Here is a 16706-nt window from a genome sequence, read left to right as displayed (position 1 = left end):
TTGTTTTTGTTTGGAAGGGAAACTGGGAAAGGAGATATCGTATGACATGTAAATAAAGAAAATATCTAATAAAAAAATAAAAGACCTAACCAGTATTATCAACAAAAAAAAAGGAAAAAAGAGGAAAGAAAGTATCTCTTTTGCTCATCCCAAACATGTTTATTATTTTTTATAAAACAACTCAAACTGTATTTTAATTTTGAAAGATTAAACACAAGTATTGTCTTCAAAAAAAAAAAAAAAAAAAGGAGCAGTGGCTGCAAACTGTGGTGGTGAGAATCTGAGGAGGAAAAAGGTACTTGTATTGTCTCAGAGTAATTCTTCCCCAATAACATCTGTTAATTTTCAGTAACAACTTTACAGTTAGGAACCCTGTAGATAGAAGATAACAGGTGGCTGAGGTGGATAGCAACAGCACTGTCAACTGACTTCATGTACCTCTGATATGCAACACTGAGCAGGAAAATCTCACTCTTGTACTATTCCTGCCACAGGCACATCTCCCAAATCTAACCTCAGAGAAACACTGGCACTCTGCACTAGAGACGGTCTCAAAGGTGACTGTCCTGTCTTCCCCCAAATATCAAGGTTACAAAGAACTATTCCTGAGTGAAGGGGGCCACTGGGACATAACTGCCTTAGAATGGTCTGTGCTTGGGAATACATTTCAACCAGGGATGTTGCCATAATATTTGTCAACTTAACACACATCTAGAGTCAGCTGGCGTGAGGGAATCTCAATGGAGGAATTGCCTCTATCACCTGGGCCTGTGGTTGGCTAACTGATGCAGGAAGTTCCAGCCTACTGTGGGCAATGGTATCCCTAAATGGGTGGGCCTGGCTGTGGAATAAAGGTAGCTGGACATAAACCTGAAAACAAGCCAGTAACTACTCCATGTTTTCTGCTTCAGGCCCCATGTTTGGCTTCCATAGGTGACAGACTGTAAAGTGTAAGAGGAAACAGACTCCTCCCTCCTCCAAGATGATTTTGGTCACAGACAGAGAGTCAGCTAGAAAAAAACATTTTAGAAGAATGAATGCGATCTCATACAAAAGGTCAACTACATAAGCCACATTCCAATGTTGAATTTCTTGGGTTAATGACTGTGTGTTTATGTAAGAGTGTGACCTTGTTCTTAGGAAATGTGTGCTTATGCACTAAGGAGCCAGGGCTAGAAAGACGTGCAGGGGAGTGACAGGAGCTACAGCATGCTTTCTTCTCCATGGCCATGTGAAAGAGTAAGTCTCATGGGGGTCAAGCCAGCTGGGCAGCAGTAGATCGATAAGGAGCATGCACAGGTGTACCTACAGAAGTAGCTGGGGGTGGGGGGGAATCCCTATAATGGCAACACTTCCAAAACACGCAAGATTCTCATCTACACATCACGCAAATAAGGTATGTGTGAGACCTGAGGCGTGCTTCATTCTCTGCAGCTATGCTCCTGTGAAACTGGATATTATGTGCTTCCCAAATCCATCCCAGGGCAGACAGCACATCCCAAAACAAGAAAGAAGAGCAGGAATATCCAAGGAAGGCCAAGCCTAGCAGGAGATCTGGGCCCATGGGGGCAAGGTTTTGCAAAGGCACTCTGGCTTCCTGTGGTGCCCCAGGGATGTCTGCATTGTCTTCAGGAACCATTCCCTTTCTTTGAGGACTAGGACATGCCGGTAGGCAAACATCTCTGTGGAGTCTGTGGGCTCCATGTAAATCTAGGATTGTATTCTTTCTCTGCCCAGCTCTCCTTTTCCTGTACTCTCAGCTCAAGATGGTCTGAACTTGTCTCTATTTCTGACTCTGCTGAGATGGCATCGTGATCACACAATAGGTCTTTATGTCTAGCACATACCTCAAAACCATTCCAGTTCCATTACCCAGTTCCAAAGCTTCTTCTACATTTCTAGTCACTTGTTAAAATTGTTTCATGTTAATTATACACATGAGTGGATTTCATTATGACATTTTCATACGTGAACATAAGAATGTATTTGAATTACACTCACTCTTCTCTACCTATCACCTCCCCTTCCCATGCCTGCTAATCCCTTCTCCCCAACTAAGCCTTCTATTTTCATGTCTCTGTTCGTGATCTAATGGGTTTTATTAGAGTCATTTGCAGGGGACTAGGCATGGTACTAGTGCTTAAAATCCTGGAAGAAATGTTTCCCTCTCTCTATCAAAGGATAACTGGATATAAGTCCTCAGGGGGGGATGAGACCCCCCTAACCCCCCACTTCCATGATACGTTGTCAATTGGCTCAATATTGCGCAGACCTTGTGTAGGTAATCATAGTCATGTGAGTTCGATAGAAAGAAAGCCTGGCTATATGCAGAAGACACATTCCATATCTCCACCTCCATTTTCAGTCGCATTTATGAGTGCAATACCTGTTTCTTAATACAAAGACGTTATTGGAAGGGCTACCTCAGACAGGGGGTGTGAGCGGAGCATGCCAACAAGAAGGAACACACACAGGAAGGCCATCTGATCCCTGCTCCCAGGCTAATATCATTCTTCCTAGTGACCAATAGTCCTGAAACCTCCCTTTTGGGAGCCTGTCTATCAGGAGGTAGAGGCACCAAACACATTGCCACTTACCAGCACCGTGAGGTCGACATATATATCAAAGAAACCTACTGAATAAAATGTAACTAACACAGTTGTTTGTTTATTTATTTGCTTATCTGAAAGCTTATTTATTTTAAAATTCCCTGGTCGAACTATTGAAATCAAAGAAAACCCCACTGTTTCTGTTTCTTCTAGATGGTTTTTAATTTTTTCCTTCTTAAAGAAAGAACCCTCACATTTTAGCACCAGAGACTCAGGGAAGGCATTTCTAGAAATAATCTCTTTAGAAAGGCATCATTCAGTCAGAAACAAGAAAGATAAATGTGATCTAAACAATCTATAAAATTCAAAGGGGCCTGTTATTGATTGCAGTCTCCCTGGAGGGACAGCCACCAGGTCTTCTCCATCTTTCCAGAAATGGTGCTGGCACACACATCTGGGAGCCCCTTTCCCTTCCTACTATAACTCTTTCTTGCAGCTTTGCTTGCCCTTAGCTCTTTTCATGGCAGTATATTTAAAAGGACTGCCTTCTTTAGAACTGGTCACGCAGCATCTCTGCACACTCATTCCATCGATAATTTGCTAACTCATTCCCCTAGTGACAACTTGCCGATCACTGCTGTCCTTTGCCTCAGAAGCCATTCAGTTTTTCCTTGCTTTCTTTTTTAATTATTAGTTTTTGGTTGGCACACAAAGGTCTGACTTTTGTGACAATTTCTCATATATATGTACATATAATACATATAATAAATATATATACACACACACATATATATATAATTATTCTTTTGTCCTTGTTCTCCACCTCACTGTCCTCCCCTGTCCCCTGCACTTCCCTGTCTCCCTGAGTTCCCCTGTCCCCCCCCATGAGTTCCTCTGTCTCCTTATCTCACTAGTCTCCCCATCTCCAACCCCAGGAATCCAGTCAGCTTTCACCCCACATATGCTATTACTGTTTCTTCCTCCCCTCTCATGATTTCCTTTCTACTTTTATAACACACACACACACACACACACACACACAATCTTGAATTAGCTTCTTTTGTAGGATTTATCACCACTGGAGGTAAGATGACTTGATTCTTCCCTCTATCTGGTGGGGTGTAAGCTCTACCAGGAATCAAGGGCTTTGCTTCCCTATAACCTCTGATCTGAGCACAGTGACTTGCTCCTAGGAGGAGCTCAGTAGATATCCAATGCATGGCTGCAAGAACAGTCTGCATGTGTCACTCTTGGACTGCCTTTTCAGTTATTGTTTCCTAGGAGCTCTTTACATATCGATGTATTTTGATGGTGATTTGTAGATTTGTAGGGGCTCTCTACATAGTGATTAAATGCATCTTTGATGGTTGACTTATCAATACATTTTCCTGTGTGGTATTTAATTGATTGTTGAAGGTATTTTGTTGTTGTCACCATAAAGAAATGTTCCTGTTGTAGGTTAATTGCTTCCTTTATAGCTCTTTATACGATTTGAGTTTTTGCATCGTGCTTAGAAAAGGCTTATGCACTGCAGAGTTATTTTTTAAATGTGTCTGGCATTTAAATGGTTGTTTTCATGTTGGAATTTTTGATTTACTTGGAATCTATTTTGTCTAAGCATTGTGCTTTGCCGTTTTTCCTGAAACAGTCAGTCGTTGACCTAACATTAATTGAAGAACATTCTACCCTTTCTCATTATTCTGAAAGTCACCTTGTTCCAAATTCCCTTAAACATTTATAAAGGTGCTAAGCTCTGTTTCTTCTATTGGTGTGAATTTATTTGAATTCTTTTTGTTTCAGAATGTTCTTTTGTCCCCTATTAAAAATATCCTGTTGATTTGCCTATAGTTATTTTTCTACAGGAGTACCAGTATCTTCGAGGCCATTTGGTCATCTTTCACAAGATGAGGTCAGCTTATTGTATAGATTAATGAAAGAAAAACTTTATACAGGCAGACACCTAATGTTCTTTATGCTCTCCTAACTTCCATGACAAGCAATTCAAATGCAGTAGTCCTTGAATGGCAGGAGGAAGACAACTCTTGAACCAGATTTTAAACTGAATTCCTCGTTGTAGTTATGGACTACTGTAGAGTACCGACCGCCATTACACCTCATTGCTCAGGCAGGGATAAAGGAAAGCTAGGTTCAGAGTGGCTCCTTAGAACGCCCACACTTGATCTCTCCATAAGGCAAGCTTCTGGGTCTTTGAGATCTAGATGGTAGCTAGGGTTTCAAAAGGTATTCCAGAGAGCAAGCGGGATGCTCAGAACCTCGAGTGCTAGGCTAAAATATCTGCTAGGATTTCCTCTGCTGTGTGTCTATTGTTTAATAGGGTGTAGATATGTCCAGCTACAAGGACACAAGGTAGGTCTGAGACAAGTCACAGACCTACCACTTCTCTATGGAAACTTGCCAAAGAAAACCAGTATGCTGAATTAAAACCAAGTCTGTACTATTAGTCCAAACCTGTCAGCTCTTATTGGTTCAAGTCACTTTCCTTCCTACTTCTATCATTTTTCTGTCACTGAAAACTGGAAAAATATGTAATTGAAAAGTATCTAAATTTTAACAACAAATCTGCAGTTGGGTTTCATGTCTTGCTCCAGCCTTTGGTGTAGCCTTGGTTCGCCCATATCATCTTCCTGCTTTCTTCATTGGGCCTCTAAAGTACCTTGTTGTTATCTCTAGAGGATACAGCAGCAAATAAAGTAAACCAAACTTGTTTTAGAATTTGTGAATTAGCAGCAATGCTGCCTAACAGTAGAAGAGAAAATACAAATCAAAATTGAAGCACATGTTAAAGGGTTAACAATGAAACTCTACTAAACGTTGTGAGCACACTGGAGTGGGTGCTCCTTGTGCTGATTTAGAGGTGGTTCCCAAGACCAATAAGACATAGTTCTCCTGCATGCTATCTTTGATGGAGTCAGTCTGTCTATGCATCTATCTATCTATCATCCATCTGTCTATCTATCTATCTATCTATCTATCTATCTATCTATCTATCTATCTACTGTCTACTTTCTATCTATCCTCTATCATCTATCTCATGTAGGTGTACATGCATGTGTACATGCATATCTGCACATATGTACCTGTGTGCTCATGTATATATGAAGGTCTGATGTTGATGTCAGTTATCTTTCCCATTCTCTTTCCATTTTACTCACTGAGACAACAGTGGATCCAGAGCTTGACAATCCAGTTTTCTGGCTAGCCAGTTGTCTCTAGGGATGTATCTCTGCTTCCCTAGTTCTGTGATTTTAGGTCAAATTTTGGTCCTCATATGTGCACAGCAAGCACTTTATCCCACAAACGATCTCCAGCTTCGTGTCCCTGTTTCCTAATACACTGATAGTCAATGGTACCATGTGACTAATTCACAGTTGTCATTATACTTAAATAAATGGTGTGTTACTGGTTAAAATTATTGCATCCTTTTAGAGCTGGAAACAGTGCTGCTCTACGTGGTAACCCACCACACCTTCTCCTCACACACGTGCTCCAGTGTGCTTGCTTAGGGATGAGCAGCATCAGCATCTTTGTCAGCCAATTCTTGTTTTTGTTATGTATGCAGAATCTCAGATAAAGAGCTGCACTATAACAAGTTACATGCCTGTGTTGACATTTTTAAGCATCATTCTTTTTTTTTTTCCTCAAGACAGGGTTTCTCCATATAGCCCTGGCTGTCCTGGAACTCACTCTGCAGACCAGGCTGGCCTCTAACTCAGAAATCTGCCTGCCTCTGCCTCCCAAGTGCTGAAATTAAAGGCACGTGCCACCACCGCTTGGCTAAAGAATCATTCTTTATTCCTGGCTCTCCAACCTTCTTGAACACCGGGATCCTATGGAGAATTTTCTATAAATATTGATTCCTCAAGTTCTTTCATTCCTGCTCATTTTTCAAAGTATCCAAGGTAATTCTCACATGTAGTAATGTTAAGAACTATCATGTCAGGGCCCAGAGGTCTGCAAACTGAAAATGACCCAAAAGCCTCTTTGTTGAGGACTAGCTTTCAGCCAAGCTTCCAATGGAGGGAAATACCCAACAGTCCTACCCAGCCATGACTCCTATGAAACAAACAATAGCCAGCACAGCACAATGACCCTAAGGGTGCATGAGTGGCATGTATGACTTGGCAGTAACCAAGATCTCTGTAGTTGAACTTAGGACACACTAAACCAGAGGGAAATCATGCTTGACAGAAGCCTAGTCAACTATCCAGGCCTGGTATAGAAATGGATCTTGGCGGAGAACCTACAACTGCAACTTTACTAAACCAGAATAATCCATAAGTATATTATAAGTACTTGTCCTTGTAACCACAGATGAGTGTAGCCCTCATTTCTCAATAAGGAAATTCCTCTTTGTAACAGATGAAAACCATTACAGAAAACCAAAACCAATCCAAATGCAGAGTTGTGGAGTCCAGTCCAAATTGATACATCTATAAAACTACTCCCAATGTAAGGTTAAAGGAACGTTGCAGAAAAGGGGGCAGGCAGAAGTAAGGAATGTAAGAGCCAGAGGATTAAGGAGTTTTCTGTAAGGTTGTGCATGTCAGGAACCTATAAAGTATCACCAACATGACTGCATAACACGAGCTGAGCAAGGGCAATGACAGTAGACATACTAAAGAGGATGGAGAAAGCCCAGCAGGCCTCAACCCTCTACAAAGAACTATGGGCAATGAAGGGATACTAAGAGTGAGAGAAATAGTCTTCCCCAAGGAAGAGCATCAACTGGTTGCCTAACACTAAATCACTAGTCTTGAAAATGCACTGCAAGTAGCATCTTTCAGACTAAGCAGTTTGTATTTGTGTGTTCAGAATACAAATGTGTGAATGTGCACACATACACACACACACACACACACACACATGCTTAATAACAATTAACAAAAATAGAGGGTCAGAATTTTGAAAGAACAAAAGGGGTTGAAAGGAAGAAAGGGGGTCTATGCCAGGAGACAATACTGTGCTACAGTGCCTGGAGCTGATCCTGTGCCACAGCACTCCATACCCAAATACCTCCAAGAGAGAGCTGGTCTCCCAAGAGTGCCAACACACCTGTGAGCACAGGTAAGTCTACCACTTCTGCTCAAATACCTGGTCCAAGAGGGACCCGCCCAGAGGCATTAGGACATAGGAACCAAGGATCAACTGAGGACAGGATCCTTTCAGTTTCCATCTGCACTCAGGAGATGACCCTTTGCCATAGCTCTCCATACCCAAATTCCATACCCAAATTCTCCATACCCAGAGAGAACTGGTTTCCCAGGAGTACTGAAACACAGGCTGGCAGGAGGGACAAGTCACAGTCAGAGACAACAAGACCAGCTAAAATCAGAGATAACCAGATAGCAAGAGGCAAGGGCAAGAATATAAGCAATAGAAACCAAGGCTACTTGGCATCATCAGAACACAGTTCTCCCACCACAACGAGCCCTGGATACCCCAACACAGTGGAAAAGCAAGACTCTGATTTAAAATCGCATTTCATGATGATGATAGAGGACTTTAAGAAGGGCATAAATAACTCCCTTAAAGAAATACAGGAGAACACAGGTAAACAGGTAGAAGACCTTAAAGAGGAAACAAAAAAAAAATCCCTTAAAGAATTACAGGAAAACACAACCAAACTGGTGAAGGAATTGAACAAAACTATCCAGGATCTAAAAATGGAAATAGAAACAATAAAGAAATCACAAAGAGAGACAACTCTGGAGATAGAAAACCCAGGAAAGAGATCAGGAGTCATAGATCACCAACAAGCATCACCAACAGAGTACAAGAAATACGAGAGAGAATCTCACGTGGAAAAGATACCATAGAAAACATTGACACAACGGTCAAAGAAAATACAAAATGCAAAAAGCTCTTAATCCAAAATATACAGGAAATCCAGGACACAATGAGAAGACTAAACATAAGGATAATAGGTATAGAAGAAAGTGAAGATTCTCAACTTGAAGAGCCAGTAAATATCTCCAACAAAATTATAGACGACAACTTCCCTAACCTAAAGAAAGAGATGCCCATAAACATACCTGAAGCCTACAGAACTCCAAATAGATTGGACCAGAAAAGAAATTCCTCTGGTCACATAATAATCAAAACACCAAATGCAAACAAACAAAGAAAGAATATTAAAAACAGTAAGGGCAAAAGGTCAGATAACATATAAAGGCAGAACTATCACAATTACTCCAGACTTCTCACCAGAGACTATGAAAGCTAGAAGATCCTGGGCAGATGTCATACAGACCCTCAGAGAACACAAATGCCAGCCCAGACTACTATACCCAGCAAAACTCTCAATTACCATAGATGGAGAAAACAAGATATTCCATGAGGAAACTAAATTTACACAATTTCTTTCCACAAATCCAGCCCTACAAAGATTAATAGTTTTTTAAAAGACCTCCAACACAAGGAGGGAAACTACACCCTAGAAAAAGCATGAAAGTAATCTTTCAACAACTCAAAAGAAGATAGCCACACAAACATAATCCCACCACTAACAACAAAAATGACAGTAAGCAACAATGACCATTCCTTAATATCTCTTAACATCAAAGGACTCAACTCTCCAATAAAAAGACATAGAATAACACACTGGATATATAAACTTGACCCAGCATTTTGCTGCATAGAGGAAATGTACCTCAGTGAAAAAGACAGACACTACTTCAGAGTAAAGGGCTGGAAAAAATCTTCTAAGCAAATGGTTCCAAGAATCAAGCTAGAGTAGCCATTCTACTATCAAATGAAATCAACTTTCAACCAAAAGTGATAAAAAAAGATAAGGATGAACACTTCATACTCATCAAAAGAAAAATCTACCACAAAGAATTCTCAATTCTGAACATCTATGCTCCAAATGCACATTCTATGCTCCACATTCATATAAGAAACTTTACTAAAGCTCAAATCACACATTGCACCTCACACAATAAAAGTGGGAGACTTCAACTCCCCACTCTCCTCAATGGGCAGATCATGGAAACAAACTAAACAGAGACACAGTGAAACTAACACAAGTTGTGGACCAAATGAATTTAACAGATATCTATAGAACTTTTCATCCTAAAATAAAATCATATACCTTCTTCTCAGTATCTCATGGTACCTTCTCCAAAATTGACCATATAAGTGATCACAAAACAGGCTTCAACAGATACAAGAAGAATGAAATAATTCCATGCATCCTATCAGATCACCATGGACTAAGAATGGTCTTCAATAGCAACAAAAACAATGGAAAGCCAACGTACTCATAGAAGCAGAACAATGCCCCACTCAATAATAACTTGATCAAAAAAGAAATAAAGAAAGAAATTAAAGGTTTTTTTAGAATTTAACGAAAGTGAAGGTACAGCATACCCAAACTTATGGGACACAATGGAAGCAGGGCTAAGAGGAAAATTCATAGCTCTGAGTGCCTCCAAAAAGAAATTTGAGAAAGCATACACTAGCAGCTTAACAGCACACCTGAAAGCTCTATAACAAAAAGAAGCAAATACACTCAAGAGGAATAGATGGCAGGGAATAATCAAACTTAGGGATAAAATCAACCAAGTAGAAACAAAAAGAACTATACAAAGAATCAACCAAACCAGGTTGGTTCTTTGAGAAAATCAACAAGATAGATAAACCCTTAGCTAGACAAACCAGAGGGCACAGAGACAGTATCCAAACTAACAAAATCAGAAACAAAAAGGGAGATATAACAACAGAAACCGAGGAAATTAAAAAAAAATCATCAGATCCTACTACAAAAGTCTATACTCAACGCAACTGGAAAATCTGGATGAAATGGACAATTTTCTAGACAGATACCAGATACAAAGTTTAATCAGGACTAGATAAACCATCTAAACAGTCCATAATCCCTAAAGAAATAGAAGCAGTCATTAAAAATCTCCCGACCAAAAAAAAAAAAAAAATCCCAGGACCAGATGGGTTTAGTGCAGAATTCTATCAGACCTTCAAAGAAGATCTAATACCAATACTCTTCAAACTATTCCACAAAATAGAAACAGAAGAAACACTACCCAATTCATCCTATGAAGCCGTAGATACTCTGATACCAAAAAACACACAAAGACCCAACAAAGAAAGAGAACTTCAGACCCGTTTCTCTTATGACTATCTATGTAAAAAAAAATTCAATAAAATTCTTGCAAACTGAATCCAAGAACACATCAAAATGATCATTCACCCAATCAAGTAGGCTTCATCCCAGGGATGCAGGGATGTTTCACAGTATACGGAAATCCATCAACGTAATCCACTACATAAATAAACTCAAAGAAAAAAACCACATGGTCATTTCATTAGATGCTGAAAAGTATTCGACAAAATCCAACACCCCTTCATGATAAAAGTCTTGGAAATATGAGGAATTCAAGGCCCATACTTAAACATAGTAAAAGAAATATACAGCAAACCAGTAGCTAACATAAAACTAAATGGAGAGAAACTTGAAGCATCACACAGGGGTAGAGAAAATATTAAAAATCGATGATATTGATGATGATGATGATGGACAGTGACAGCAGTTAAAAATTACCAAGTGTTTATGGCAGCCACCAATTGTATTCAATGCATATATTTCTCATCTACTCCCAGTGCAATGGCTACATTAATGTCTTAAACATGAAATCTGATTCTTCTTTCCCCTTCTCCAAATCCTGGGTAGCTCCTACTTGAGTCTGTATAAGAGGCAAAGTGCCCCTCCCCAAGACTAGAATGTTCTGTGTCTACCAAGTACTCACACCTCTTCCTGCTCAGGATCCTTCTGGCCTTGCCTTTTTGCCCTGCTATCCCTCCCCATCCATACTGTAAAACCTCACCAACCATCTGCTTTCCCTGAGCAAAAGACTTTGTATTCACCATTCTCTAGCAGGAGATGTCTCCAGGTGTGACCTCTCTCCTGGCCGTTTCTCATACCAACCTGCTTAGACTAGCACCCCGTTCTCATGCCCCTCTTCCTTTCTCTCTCCCTAACATTAATCCTTTAATAGTTTCACTTACTAAAGTTTAAAAATGGTCTCTCAGACACTAGATTGTTTGGGGAAGACAAACAGTTTCCGGTTCTGCTCAATACCACACACAGGGTGGCACTATCTTTAGAATGAATCAGTATATGTGACTTTCCCAGGAGCCACAGCTGCCACCCTGCTGGAGTAAATGCTGGGTCACAGACGAGCAAGGAAAGACTGATACTCAGGCACTTCCCCAGACACAGACAGTTCAGGACCCTTCTTAAAAATTGGTAGAAACTACAGCTAGAACCTGGAAGTGATAGAGGGTGGATGTAGCTCACATGCAGGCAATTGCTAGGAGCTGGTGGGAAAATTCTGCTAGCTAGGATAATTCTTAATTTTAAGGTCAATGAATACCACTTCTTTGGTTGTGGCAAGGGATCTCTGAAGTGTTTTGGTGAAGAGAAATAAATCAGAGTTTAGCAAGCCATGTTTCCTTGAGGGTAAATATTTCAGGCACAAACTTAGATGTCTAGTTGCTTAAGCATTTAACCCAGTGAAGGCCAGCTGCAGGAGTTTCAGAACCTAAAACAGTGTTGGAAATTACCACGACAATCATGTCCCCAGGACTCTTAAAAGGCCTCTGCAGCGAGCTCATTAACTTAGTTCTTAATGTTTCCAACACCCTCTCATCCAAGAATAAATCAGGTATAATTCAATTTACACCAAATGCAGGGTACCAGAGCTGACTGACTGCCGAAAGCCCAGGGGCACTTGGTAGATATTAAGCAATCAGCTTGAGCCTGCAGTGGGTCAAAGTGCTTGCTCCATAAGGTATTCATTTGTACAATGTTCTGAAAAACCAAACTGTGAAGTTCAAGGAAGAGAAAAATAAAATATTTTCTTTGAACAAAAATTCTTTTCAAAGATCTTTTGAAAATAGTCTGAAACAAAGATAAATAGGAAACATCTTTTGGCAACTGTATGAGGGAAAAGAATTTCTTAAGTCCCTCACACAATTTAAAGACAAGAAATAAAATAGTGGGCTGACATTTTAAGCTTATTAATGTCAAGTAACAAATTTTATAATTTCTGAAAAATCATGTGTGTTAATTTTAGTAGTTGCATAATCCAACCTTGTCTGTTAAGAACAAAGAAATGAGGAAATCTGCAGCATTTGTGAGTGCAAATGCCCTTAAATAATTTTTAATTACTTTCATTTCTTAGATAAGGCTGAACCGTATACATATAGGAGAAACAACAGAGCCTGGAGAATGACCAAAGTTCAGTCTGCATGCCCACAATGCCCTGAAGTATAAACCTGTCCTGAAATCTGACCCCAGTTCTTGTATCCTTCCTTGTGTCACAGTAACAAAATGCTCCAGCCAATCAACTTACAAAGAGAAAAGGCTTCTTTGGCTCTTAGTGTCATATCAGAGGCTCCAGCAAATGATCAGTTGGTCTTTTGATTTGGAGCCTTGGCTGAGGGGGTGCATGAACAGTCCCCCAAATTCTCATAGTCAGAGAAAAGAAGAGAAAGAGGAAGGAGCTAGGATCTCAGTCTCCTGGTGTGAGCCAAACACCTCCCTTCAAAAGCTTGCTTCAGTCACCTCTCATTTGTGAGTCACCTCTCAAGGACCAAGTGTTTAGTACATGAGCCTTTGAGGGACAATTCTGACGCAAACTACAGGAAGCCTTACTGAATCTAAACCAATACCAGATTTCATTATAAATACTCGTTTCTTAATGCAAATGCTTATTTAATCATTAGTGAAAATGATGTATTGGCAGAGCAGTATTAACAAAGCATACAGCAGTAGAAAACTATGCCAGAAGGAACAAGAGTAGCTTGACAATGGCACTGAGGTGCTGCTCTTTGGGTGTACAGACATGTCAGCCTGGGATGGAGTCAGATATGACAGAGACTGTCTATCCTCTAGCATGCCACCTACTGACGGAATGACAGCTCGACGGTACCGACCTAAGAGAGGGAGACAGTGGGACAGGAAAGGAGGAAAACCCATTTTCCAGATCTCCACTGTGTGTCAGGCACTTCTCAGAATAGTAATAACATCTGGGTGCACTGGGGATGTGCGAGCTGGTAAGAAACACCCACATGTGACTTCTGACCTTGACACCGTTCCGTGAAGTCCATACTGATCCCTTCCATTCACAGGCGAGGAAATGAACTTTGAAAGGTAAAAAATGTGTATAAGAATTCAAACCCAGGGCTGAGCCCAGAGTCCTAAGTCTTCCCGCCTCATTATTTGTCTGAAAATAAGACATGACACTTTAGGTGACTTATGCCACTCTCTATGGGAAGGAAGGGTGCTCTCAGGACTCATGGCAGAGAAGAAGAATGTCTCTCCACTCAGGTAAGCACCTGAGGAAAGCGTGTCTTCAAAACCCTCTTCTTGAGACTGACTTACACTCGAAAGAAATGAATGCTCTCATTTATTTGTCACATGAGAGTGTTTAGATGAATAAATAAATCCCTTAAGATTTAGCTTTGTTTTAGAGAATTAACAAGTAAGCAGATAACACCACTTATCACTGAAAAACGTGTCACAATAACAAAAGCAGTGCTCAAAATATGGAAACATTTATACATATAAGCATTTAGATTTCTGTGGCAGAATATTCATTCAAAAAGATTACTCATGTCTATGTTATTTCCAGATATGTACAGAATATGCCAGAAAAGCAAACCTCACTGCTCATGTAAACTGCTTCATCTAGAAACATACTCTTTTTTATGTAGCATTTACTAGAAGTGTCATTTTAGTGCATATTAATTATACAAAATGCTAGGTTGTCACCACTGTGACCTTTTCCTGCATGCAGACAATGTACTGTGATCATATCCTCCCCCGCCACCCTCCTTACCTCCCACCTTATCTCCAGCCGTACTTTTCCTGATCACAGCACTTCTAAAGGATTTCATGACATTTTGGAACATATTTCTAAGCCCGCTGTTTACAAGCAGAATCCCTGGCTAATTTTATACAAGAGTGCAGGTCCCTACCGTTTTGGGGAGCAGTTACTTGAAAGGGTGCACTAGTCCAGCAAAGCACATATGCACAAAGTCCACCCCCTACAAACTTGGAAGAGCTCAGCAGTGGGCAGGACCAGGCGGAGGGCAGTTTGGACACTCCCTCTGTTGAACTCCCTCTGTTTGCAAGCTCACAGGCTGCAGAAAGGAAATGATTAATGCCACAGAGTCTCCAGCCAACTCGCTGTCACCAGACTTTACAAAAACAAACCAACTAGAACTTTCTGACAGACTAGAGCTGCTTCACCTACCTTAATAATATGGCTGCTTTGTAAGGGCCCTGCACAGTTCAGTCTGGAAACTTGGGCTGTAGATAAGATTCTCGGTAAAGAGCAAGTCTATTAACAGCTCACTGCTATAACTGTGTGGTTACTTTGGGAAACACAAATACAACAGCTGTAAACAAGAACGTCAATCACCCTTAGGACAGAATCAGCTAGAAAAGTCAACGTGCTCTTCTTCAAAACTCTAATTTTATTAAGAGTTTGAGCTTCAAACATTCACAGATCCCATGGTGTCCGTGTTTGTGAAACTCTCATCAAATGATATATTTTATATTTCTCTGAAGTTTTACTTCAGAAAACACATGAGAAATACTAACTCATCATTTTTTCTTCTCCTCTCTATTTTTTTTCTATTTTCAAATATAAAAGAAATATCAAATACCTTTTGTTACATATGGAAACCTTATAAGCAAGAGAAGTGAACAGGACATGCTAAGGCAGGTAGTTTGCCATCGATCAAATTTAGTGGTGGAAGTCCCGTGTACTGCATTTAAAAGGTCAGAATTACTTGTTTATTTGGGATTCTACAATATTGGTCAGGCAGGCTAGATATATGTTTGTACACTGAAGCATACTCCTATCCTCCAAAACCAACCAAACAAAAAGGCAATTAGAAACATTCTTAAAATACTTTGGGATGAAGTATTTGAAATTGGAACTTAGAAAAGTAAATCACCTCTAATGCACTCCCCAAAGATTGCCTTACTGCTGGTTTTCAAAGTAGACTCTATCTGTGCTGTGTTAGTTGTGTAGACATTTTAGCTATATCTGATCAAAGTGAACATAGTCCCTGTGATAAAGCATGCTCCACTTGTTCTGCTTGTAGCTTCATTGTACCTACAGGGAGGCATAGGCAGAAACATGCGTCCTAGCAGGGAGACAGGGCAACCAGGTGTTCCCAGTTCACCTTTGCTCCGTGTTAAGGGAACCATGGCTGGGAAGTAGCAATGAAGAAGCCTCCAAGATCCAACCCTCACTGTTCACTCTCTGTACCTGTCTTTCCACACTTCCCGGGGAGGTGGATGCTGACCACTTCAAGGGGTGAGATATCCCATGTCCATTGTGTCTCCACTTATGGGTGCTTCTCATTTCACATCTACACCTGTTGTGTTGACTATCTCACTGATGCCTCCTTGAAATAATGCCAACCAACACTTAAACATTCATGATTCCTTGTACATGTGCCAGTGGTGTGTTAAGGGAGGAGAGGGGCTGAGGATGTGTGTTGACTCTGAAGGTAGAACCCTCACCTTTAAGGACTTTCCTTCACTGGGAGATGGGCATGGCGAAATTCCATGCAAGTAAAGAAGTGAGGACTGATGTCAAGAATACACTGAAGAGGGTCTGACCACATACTGGACATGCTCTGAGAAACTGTAACAGCCAGGAAGTGGTATAAAAATGGCCAATTTAGAGTAAGGCATAGAAAAAGACCTTCAAATGTTAAATATGGATTGCTTTTAGGTTGATACCTGTGGCCAGGGAGACCCTATGGTCTCTTATGTAGCAACAAATTGGGAACTTTCCTCAAAGGGTACAAGCCAACATCAGGCTTGGGGGTTCAGGTTGCTGTGTAATCTGGTAGACTATCCTTTTGCTCTGTGGTCAGTTTGGCCATGTTCAAGTCATAGAGCTGAGAGACAGTGGCCAAGTTGCTCTTTGTGTTCTCTTGTTCAGAACAAGAGTACAGTGCCTGCAATACACTCTGGAAAGCCTCCCTTGGACTGGGCAGAAATAGCTACTCCATGGGACTCTTGCTGAAACACAACTAGATTGCACTAAGTCAAGTTTAATGATACTTCTGGGATACCAATAAATCTTACGGCAA

General features: G+C 40.6%; 1 protein-coding gene across 7 annotated transcripts in view; it reads right to left on the bottom strand.

The window, feature by feature from the left end:
* Nucleotides 1-16706, bottom strand: part of Thrb (thyroid hormone receptor beta) — a 353365-nt gene that overhangs the window by 212008 nt on the left and 124651 nt on the right. For 2 of the 7 annotated variants that reach the window (XM_031360981.1, XM_031360976.1), the window contains exon 1: nt 13673-13731. The exons of 4 other annotated variants lie outside the window; for them this stretch is intronic. The gene's annotated coding sequence lies outside the window, so the exon portion shown is untranslated. Of the gene's footprint in view, nt 1-13672; nt 13732-14567; nt 14587-16706 lie in introns of those variants that run through there. One more of the 7 variants, XM_031360980.1, reaches the window with a different exon arrangement.

Source organism: Mastomys coucha, unplaced genomic scaffold (genome assembly GCF_008632895.1).
Source record: "Mastomys coucha isolate ucsf_1 unplaced genomic scaffold, UCSF_Mcou_1 pScaffold9, whole genome shotgun sequence".
In the NCBI taxonomy this organism is placed as follows: Eukaryota; Metazoa; Chordata; class Mammalia; order Rodentia; family Muridae; genus Mastomys; species Mastomys coucha.
Note: the sequence above shows the minus strand (reverse complement) of the source record. Positions and strands in the feature narration are given on the sequence as shown.